Source organism: Montipora foliosa, chromosome 2 (genome assembly GCF_036669935.1).
Source record: "Montipora foliosa isolate CH-2021 chromosome 2, ASM3666993v2, whole genome shotgun sequence".
Classification (NCBI taxonomy): Eukaryota; Metazoa; Cnidaria; class Anthozoa; order Scleractinia; family Acroporidae; genus Montipora; species Montipora foliosa.
The window spans coordinates 63150431-63157930 of NC_090870.1; the positions used below are offsets into that span (position 1 = coordinate 63150431).

A 7500-nucleotide genomic window follows, 5' to 3' on the forward strand; every position below is an offset into this window, starting at 1 on the left:
TCCGTACGTTTCAACCCTGATAACAGTTGTTACAATGCGGGTCTGGCCGTCAATTTGCAGACCTGCATCATCCGTGTTACACAATCTAAATGGGTAATACCCATATAATCTAAATTTAGATCAGTGGGTGCAAGCCATCTCAGATGATCATCCGAGTCATCCAAGCAACTCATTAAATATGCGTTTCCTCTTTCACTTCAATTACATGAAGTTCACCCTATACTTAGAAATTTTCTCGTCAGGAAAAAAAAGGGATAAAAAAACGAAATTTTTTGTTTAAGATGATCGACGGACATGGATGACAAAAAGGTGGAACCTAGTTCGTTAGCCACGCGTAAGGAATCATCGATAACCACCACACCATCGAAGCACGCTGCTGAATGAAGGCGAATTTTTATAATATTTAAATAAAGACCCATTACCAATATTGAAAGCCTATCGATTTAAGATGGGTGCTTACTTAGAATGGGCGTTTAGACTTAAACACAGTTTACCAGCACTATTCAAAATGGGTGCTTAGACCTAAATACGGTGCATGCATGGTTGGATGACTCGGATGATCATCTGAGATGGCTTGCACTGATCTAAATTTAGATTATATGGGTATTACCCATTTAGATTGTGTAACACTGGTCCTGCATGTACCCTTGAGCCTGTGCACACCGTCAACTGAGCCAGAAAACTCATTCCTTTGACGGAAAGAACTCATCTGAGAAACCAGTCCAGTAATGTGGATCAGACTTCGACGTATCTAGGTGTAAAAAGATCATCAGAGCATCGAAATCACGTTTGTTCACTTTTAAGGCCATATCTCTATAAGCTCTAATTCCCGAAGAAAAAGGTGGACCATGAATAATACCTGGAATGCTACAGAGACCATCTAATCAGTTCAGCAAACTCCAGAAAATATTTTGAGAGTAATTGCTTCCCAAGTTTTGTTCTTGTTCCAGTATTCAGAGGCCGGGTATACCTTTATCCAGTGGATAAGGCATTAACCAAATCATAAAATGTACTTCACGTTAACTAGTTTACTTAAAGGCCAAAAGACAACAGAAACGTCAGAGTCCTTAGTACTCCTTAGCAGGATTCGACCCTGCGACTTCCTTACACCGTTCGGATGCTTTACGCATTGACCTAAAATAACTCCTCGGAAGACAGGAATCGTTAAAGCAACTCGCTCCATTCCACCTATACCATCTACAGTTGTGTGCATGGCCAAGGTTTGCTGCTTTCAGACTTTAACTGCATTTAGAGTTTGTTGCCTTGTTAAGTGAGACTTTACAGTGTAGGATGCCTTGGCAATTTTTCCTGGACTAGTGTAGGCCTGAATGATAGTTTGCTTTTGATCACCAATTAGAGTGAGCCCGCAGTGTGGAGTGGGGTGGTGATTGGCAGTTGTCTGACCAAAGCACAGGGGTGGGGAATGTAGCTTTTTTTTTTTACTTCATGACGACAGCAGAATTGGCTTGTTTTCACAATTTCTGCAAGCACCTTTTGACAAATTTAGTTAGATATAGTTAGTCTTTGAAGCAAGACTTGACATAAACCTGGCATTTTCTTGGAAACACCCCCTCCCCCCTGGCTGTCTGGATTGTCTGTGTAGCTTGTGACGGGCAATAATGTATCGGTTGGTTTTGGTTTTCCAACACTCAGTTGTAAACTGATACTCTGTTGAAAAATCAAAACATTTGAATAAGAACTTGAAGAACTTTATTTGTACACTATAACTCAAACCATTTTTGCAGGGCTGCGCCTGAAACTCATGATCATGCCACAACTATTGCACATTTGAAACCCCAATTTACACGTACACCATCCATATTTGTGCAGTGGATAAAATGATAATCTTTTGAGTTGACCATGTCTAAAAAGTATATGAAACTCGAACGTAACAGCAACAAAACTCCCTCAACCCCAGTCATGACGTTTTCAGGAAATGATGAACTAAACAATATTCGGAAACAGCAGGAACAATATTTCTTCACTACGTTTTCGCTGTGCTCGCATTCCTGCTCTTACACGTGTTTAAGCTCCCTTTTTCTGCTCTCTAGCCGATCTGTAATTGATTTCTACTACAAGTTGAAACGGCTTTTTCTTTATTATGACTATGAATCTCGAGTAAATCATCTTTATAGTGCAACGCGCCTTACCATGGCTACCCAACGAACTCTCACATTTGACAATTAACGTGTAAATTCGTCAACTCAACATCCCATGCAACGGTGTTCAACTTACAACTGTACAAACTTTGCAAGGAATGGTGATTGTCAATCAAATTCACACACCCTGATTGGCGGACAATTTGTAAAACACTTTGTTAGGTGGCCACGGTAAGGTGCGTCGCACTGTAACAATTTCTTTCTTGTAATAGCAGTCAAATTCAATAAATATTTAATAAACACATCAGAATCAAGAAATGAGTAAATTGGTTGCAAAATGCATATAAAGGATTTAAACAAGGACACAGGTCCCCCGACCTCCTACACTTGTAGTTTTGCACGTGGATCCAGGAACGTCTGCTAAATTCTTACATGTTTTTTAAAAAAAATTCTAGGTTCAGTAAGACGTCTCTCCTAAAGCTTAGTAATTGATCATGCTTGTGAGCCTTCATTTTTCACTCAGTTTAGAGTAATGTGCGGATCGCGTGAGTTGTGTGCCGTGATCCGTGTAAAACTGGTGTTGATCGTTATATATTGGAGTGAAAATTGGTGAGCTGACTATCACAGACCTAAATTTGCCGATGATGTGGCTCTCCAATCGAGAAGCGCTAAAGGTCTGAACAACATCATTCAGAAGGACAAAGCTGTCAGCAAACAATATGGCCGGAGAATAAATGGCAAGAAAACTAAAGTGATGAAGACCGACAAAACGGAGGTTCGCTTAAATATTTAAGTAGACTGGGAAGCTTTGCAGGAAGTCACAAAATTTGAATATCTGAGTTCCTGAATGTCTCCGGATGGAAACTGCACTCCAGAAATCAGAAGACGACTAGCTATCGGCATGAGAGCGCTGTAAAACTTGAATTCCCTCTGGAGACACAGTCAAGCATGTCAAACTACGAGTCTTGCGAGCATGTATATTCCCGACAGCCACGTATTGCTGCGGGTCCTGGGCAATTAAACAGTGCTACGTGAATCAAATCACGTCACAGTGTTCGGTGTTTGAGAACAAATGTTACAAAAAGATTTTGCGAATGTCGTAGACGCAGAGAAGGACGTGAATGCCTCTATTAGAAATGAGCTTGAAGTTCCAGAAGCATGTCAGCTCTGCTGAACTCCGTTTATAAGCGAAAATTCTATTTCCTATGAGACACATAAAAAGACACGACTTCTGACTTAGAAAAGGCCATTCTGGAAGGACAAGTGCGTATAGCTCGCAACCTCGAGGCAGAACGAGATGGAGATGAAAAGATTGCATTAGCAAGAGTTTTGGATATACCTTGAACGAGGCGGGGAGACTACCGCAGAATCGTGTTCTGTACCGAGCTGCCGAAGTGCATGTTACTACGTCCTGATAAGGATATGCGACCATTCATTCGTATTCCCTGTCAAATTTTGAAGAACAGCCCAGAGTCGTCTTTTTTTTTTTTAACGGTATATCTTCCCGTAGGTGTTTTCGCCTAAAAAATATTAATTCTACAGGACCTTAACCTCAATGTTGATCAAAGCAGCCTCACACGAAAGTTTGAAAGAAAGAATAAAAAATTAATCGAATCATGCCGTGCTACTGCATTTTCTAGTATCAGAAACATATCAGTTTAGTCCCAACTGTTTTAGACTGGTGATGTATTGTTGGTATTAGTATTATTAGTCTTAATGTTAGTTTCAATTTTTTTGCATGTACAAACACTTCCTCCATGGAAATCAACCTCGTGTTGTTGGGGCTTGCGTGTTTATTTTGATCTAAAAGTATTACCTAGCTCTCTAGCTACCTACTTACCTATCCCACTACTTGCGATTAAAATAACCAATTAGTAGAAGGGGGGACAGCTATTCTTAGAGTTATTTTCATAGAGTTATGTTCATTTCTCGCGCGGCCAAAACCGGTCTTTCTTTGCTCCGAAACAGCACGGAAACGCTTGCTACGCAGGCTAAGTTAGAGTTAAGTTTCCAAAATCCTGAATTCTGGATTGTGGCAGTCCAAAATCCTGAATTCAAGATTTTGGACGGCCAAAATTCTGAATTCAAGATTTTGGAATTCAAGATTTAGGACTAGAAGGACGCACTGATTTAATCCGATTTCGGTAAAGACGACGAAAAAGCTTTTCTTTTGTGGATTGTTGCTATGTGCACGTGAATTATACTCTGTTAATTAATCCTACAATTAATGTGACGGCCCAACATTCAAAATGGATTAAATATGCAAGGTGATATCTGATTGATCCGAAATATTTCAAGTGTTTAGCCGCTGTTTCACCAGTTTTGATATCAGTATAGCGGTTGACTTTCAACCTCGCCGCCCCGCTCGAGAGTACAGTGTCTCACTAATCTCGTACCCAGATCTCACTCTGTCGCTGGAAATGTGAGATCTGGTAAAGTTCGACAGTACACCATTTTTCCTTGGCTACTAAAAAAAGGTTGTGGCAATGCAATCTATGCTCCGATTGGCTTATTTCGCGGAGCACTAATTAGTGAAGGTTTGGTTTTCGCGAGCTCATGTGCTGTTTTGAATAAATGCCAGTTGTGCGGAGGAAAGTTTTGTTTTTCCCGACGCCGGAAAAGCTTTACAATTGAGGAAAATCATTTTAAAAATTTGCGACGTTTGTGTAAATGGTACCGACGAAAGCCCCACGTACCCTGCCACTCGAATAAAGTTCTGCGTAGCTTGCTTCGAGGTACGCAGAAAGTAATAAATTCAAGTTGAAGTATGTAATTTATTCAAAACAGTATTTCTCGTTTTTAAAGCGTGACCGCGAATTAAGTAGTGATGAATTGTGAATTTTACCGTTAGATTAATTACATTTTTCACGTGATCGTGTCAAGAAAATAGCACTCGTTGCAGTGATTGGATCTAAGCACTCTTTAGCATTTTCGCTTTCAATTTACGGTTTGGTTAACTACACTTTTCACGAGATTGTGTGAAGAAAATAGCACTCGTTTACTGATTAAGCCTAAGCGTTAGTTTCAGTGATTAGATCTAAGCACTCTTTAGCATTTTCGCTTTCAATTTACGGTTTGACTAACTACACTTTGCACGAGATCGTGTGAAGAAAATAGCACTCGTTTATTGATTAAGCCTAAGCGCTCGTTTCAGTGATTTCTGCAATTGCTCCGACAATTAAACAATCTCGACCGTTCAAAAACAATCGCCTGTAGCGCTTCTTTCTGTTTCATCTTAAGTTTAAGGTTTCCTTGTCCTCTACCCAAAAGAATCTCTTCAAGAATACTCTCGAAATCCATGTTTATTCCGCAAAATCACCTAAAATCACAACAGACAGTACGAACATGCGCAGTGAAAGAAAAGCCCGTATTTCGGGCCTCGCTGGCACTGAGCATGCTCGAAATCGAACTTTACCAGATCTCCCTTCCGTATGACCGTGGGAGATCTGGGTACGAGATTAGTGTCTCACATATATGTGATAAATTGTGCCCTCAACAGCAAATAAGAAAAGTCCCGGTTTTGTTCAAGTCATTAAGGTTAGCATGGATACCCAGGCTGTTACAAAATACTAAAAGCAATTGGAAAACTGTTCCTGAGCATTTCTTTCGAAAATGTGGTAGTCTTCGCTTTCTGTTAAGGTGTAACTACCATACTAAAAACTTAGTAGGCCTACCAAAATTTTATAGGGACGCTCTTTCTTTCTTCTCCGAACTTAAATCTCTTTATAATTATAATTATAGCAAAGAAAATCTCCTGTTTAACAACCAGGATATTCTAATAGATGGTAAACCTTTTTTTCTTAAGGAGTGGTTTTTGAAAGGTTTTGTTTCAGTTATGCTAGATGAGAACATAGTGTTAAATTTAGAGAAATTAAAATGTCGAGATTTTTATCGGCTCTTGAATTTTAAACTACACCAATCAACTCCAGCTGGCTTACAGCGTTGGAGTAAAATACTTCCAATTGACAGTGCTTCATGGGGAGAATGTTTTAAGATGTCATATAAAACATGTAAGGAAACTAAGTTAAGAGAATTTAAATTTAAACTTCTTCACCGAATTGTGGTGATTAAAAAGGAATTGAAAAGATTTGGAATTAAAAGTGAAAGTGACTGCTTGTATTGCGGTGAATCAGATTCCATAGACCACACTTTTCTTGACTGCCAATTTACCTCGTCTTTTACTCGTCAAGTGGTGGGGTGGTTTAATGCCACAAACAATACCAGTTTCAATCCAGAACCTAAGGAAATAGTGTTTGGCTTGTTTAAGCAATGCCTTGCTGGGCATGAGGCTGTGAGAAAGTTTAACTATACTCTTTTATACATGATGTATTACATTTATTCAAACAAGCTAAAAGAGAGCTCGATTATTTTATCTGAATTTGTTAATAAGATTAATTTTAAATACAAGGTTGAGAAATTTACATGATTTAATTTACTTTATTCGCCCTCTTTGATTAATCACTCAGTTCTCGTGCATTTCAGATCATTATTTGTATTTGTTTTCTTTTCTTTTTTTATGTATATATGTATCTTGTGCAATGTAAACTTCTTTTATGTTAAATAAATTACAAAAAAAAAAAAAAAAAAAAAATCCTGAATTCTGGATTGTGGCAGTCCAAAATCCTGAATTCAAGATTTTGGACGGCCAAAATTCTGAATTCAAGATTTTGGAATTCAAGATTTAGGACTAGAAGGACGCACTGATTTAATCCGATTTCGGTAAAGACGACGAAAAAGCTTTTCTTTTGTGGATTGTTGCTATGTGCACGTGGATTGTGCTCTGTTAATTAATCCTACAATTAATGTGACGGCCCAACATTCAAAATGGATTAAATATGCAAGTTGATATCCCATTGATCCGAAATACTTCGAGCGTTTAGCCGCGGTTTCACCAGTTTTGATATCAGTCGTAGCGGTTGACTTTCAACCTCGCCGCCCCGCTCGAGAGTACAGTGTCTCACATATATGTGATAAATTGTGCCCTAAACAGCAAATAAGAAAGTCCCGGTTTTGTTCGGGTTTGGATCGTGCATACTGTAATAGCAAAGCCTGACACCGCAGGAAACAAACAAACATTCAAAGGGTATGAACTTTTAAATTGATGACAAATATTTCATAGTATTATATACATATATGACAACGGATACTACTTGTCTTCATTTCTTTATACCCCATGAGCCAAGTCTCGAAGCATCTTAATCAGGTGAAATCTTTGCTTCGTTTGATATCGGCAAATAAATCTTTGGCCAGGCTTTTCCTGAGGTAAAAATGACGCCGATTTTCATGTTGACTGCCATTCAGTGCACACAGTCCTTCGCTATCCATACAAATACGACATTTTAATTGTCATATGTGAGTGGCTAAAGATTGAAGTGTGGGAGCAGTTTCACCTGCAAGTTTG

At 38.9% G+C, this 7500-nt stretch overlaps 1 protein-coding gene across 1 annotated transcript in view; it reads left to right on the forward strand.

Moving 5' to 3' along the window:
- The first annotated feature begins 6879 nt into the window (after window positions 1–6879).
- Window positions 6880–7500, forward strand: part of LOC137991054 (short transient receptor potential channel 4-like) — a 26709-nt gene continuing 26088 nt past the window's right edge. Inside the window, exon 1 of the mRNA XM_068836178.1 lies at window positions 6880–7182. The gene's annotated coding sequence lies outside the window, so the exon portion shown is untranslated. The remainder of the gene's footprint in view (window positions 7183–7500) is intronic.